This window comes from Cebus imitator, unplaced genomic scaffold (assembly GCF_001604975.1).
Source record: "Cebus imitator isolate Cc_AM_T3 unplaced genomic scaffold, Cebus_imitator-1.0 Scaffold904, whole genome shotgun sequence".
NCBI classification, from domain to species: domain Eukaryota; kingdom Metazoa; phylum Chordata; class Mammalia; order Primates; family Cebidae; genus Cebus; species Cebus imitator.
Genome location: NW_016108219.1, coordinates 171,043 through 173,448, shown reverse-complemented (window position 1 = coordinate 173,448; position 2,406 = coordinate 171,043). Strand labels below are relative to the sequence as shown.

The 2,406-nt window shown below is 41.5% G+C and overlaps 1 non-coding gene across 1 annotated transcript; it reads right to left on the bottom strand.

The window, feature by feature from the left end:
* Positions 1-1,395: 1,395 nt before the first annotated feature.
* LOC119469853 lies at positions 1,396-1,502 on the bottom strand. The gene has a single exon (XR_005198703.1). It is a non-coding gene; the product is annotated as a U6 spliceosomal RNA (small nuclear RNA).
* Between the last annotated feature and the right edge of the window lie 904 nt (positions 1,503-2,406).

The following is a 2,406-nucleotide window of genomic DNA, read 5'->3' as shown; positions in this document are numbered from 1 at the left end:
GAAGGGAGAATTTACTTTCTCTCTCTCTCTCTCTCTCTCTTTCTGCTCAACTGAGTAGAACCCTGATCTCCCACACTTGGCCCTCCTGCTTCTCAGGCCTGTAGACTCAGACTGAAATCTACACCACTGGCTTTCAGGTTCTCAGACCTTTGAACTACGCCTTAGGCTTTCTCTGGAGAACCCCAACTAATAAAACAACCTTGCTTAAAATCCTTCAAGCTCTCATAGTTGTTCTTAAGATGAATTGCAAACTCCTTGGATCCAAAAACAGTCTTAAGAGCATGAGGGCAGAATGCATGTCTGTCTTTGCAACCCATGTCTTCAAACCCAGCACACTGACCACTATTAAATAGTAAGAGTCAGTGAGTTTTTATTTTTAGCCCCTGTCACATCTCCAAGGTGACTTTAGTTCTCTAGGGTGGCTCCCTCACAGAAAGTGACTTCAGCATCCAGACCATTTACATTTGGAAAATGTAATTTCTGTGATCACTGTGGCAGAGGAAAAGAGCCTAAGGGTTGCACAAGATTGGTGTACTATTTCAGCCAAGAAGAACACACTTTTTTTTTTTTTATTGTACTTTAGGTTCTGGGGTACACGTGCAGATCATGCAGAATTGTTGCATAGGTACGTACATGTCAAGGTGGTTTGTTACCTCCATCTCCCATCACCTATATCTGGCATTTCTCCCCATATTATCTCTCCCTAATCTCCCCACCCCCCACTATCCCTCCCGTAGCTCCCTGAAACAGACCCCAGTGTGTGATGCTCCCCTCCCTGTGTCCATGTGGTCTCATTGTTCAACACAGACTATGAGTGAGAACATGCAGTATTTGATTTTCTGTTCTTGTGTCAGTTTGCTGAGAATGGTGGTTTCCAGATTCATCCATGTCCCTACAAAGGACATGAACTCATCATTTTTTATGGCTGCATAGTATTCCATGGTGTATATGTGCCACATTTTCCTTTTCCAGTCTGTCATCGATGGGCATTTGGGTTGGTTACAGGTCTTTGCTATTGTAAACAGAGCTGCAATGAACATATGTGTGCATGTGTCTTTATAACAGAAAAATTTGTAATCCTTTGGATATATACCTAGTAATGGGATTGCAGGGTCAAATGGAATGTCTATTTCTAGATCCTTGGGGAACTGCCACATTGTCTTCCACAATGGTTGAACTAATTTACACTCCCACCAACAGTGTAAAAGTGTTTCTATTTCTCTGCATCCTCTCTAGCATCTGTTGTCTCCAGATTTTTTAATGATTGCCATTCTAACTGGCGTGAGATGGTTTCTCAATGTGGTTTTGATTTGCATTTCTCTAACGACCAGTGATGATGAGCATTTTTTCATAAGTTTCTTGACCTCATATATATCTTCTTTTGAAAAGTGTCTGAAAAATATGGAATGCTTCATGAATTTGGGTGTCATCCTTGTGCAAGGGCCATGCTAATCTTCTCTGTATCATTCCAGTTTTAGTATATGTGCTGTCAAAGTGAGCATAAAACCACACTTTTAAACCATTGAACAGACTGAACAAATAGTGCTGACCTGACTGCAAGGGAGTCTGGGAAATACTATCTTCTTGCGGGCCCAGGAATAGGAAATGGAACTTGGAGACTATGGATTGTAGCATTTTGTCTGCCATAAGAGTTAATTAAGAATGAACAACTTAGACTTCGGGAAATACACTGTTTGTATTGTAATAGCCCTGTTTATGCCATGGAAGTTGAAATTCAACCTGTGAGTGATGTGAATGATTCCTCTAAAGGTCCTGGCTGTTTCTGCTCTCAGTCATCCTTGGGGAAAAAAGTGAGTTTTGAATTTGGAGAAAGAAACTGCCATTTTCGCTATCTGGAGCAGAGGATTTAGGATATCATTACTATGGGATAAAGTGGCCTAGTGAGTCTGATCAATGGTAGTGGAAAGAAAAGTACAAGATGAATTGATCATATTGTTACATGGAGTTATTTGAGAGCAAGGTAGGGACTCTAAAGTTGGCTCTAGGGTTTATGAACACTAAGAGGGCCAACAGCAGAGAAAGTGTGACTTATTTTTAGCACTGAGTTCTCTAAATGGCAAACTTTCACTTTATCTTTGACCAATACCACTTACTTATCTTAACTATGCTTTTACGAAAACGGGGGAGCAATCAGAGTCCATGCTTGGATCAAATCTGCACAGAGTAAGTAGCCCTCAGGAGTAAGTTCCAAGAGGGTACCGTGAGGCATGGATGTCCAGAATGCCAGGATTAGGAAGCCAGAGTAGGTAAAAGGGCCACATAAGTACCAGGATTGATTTGCAGAACATGTAGTAGACTGGTCCAGGGTCCGAGAAACTAGTTGGGTTGGAGAAAACCTACAGAAAGTTTTGACTTCCTTTCCTTGTGAGGATTTGGGAGCCTAAA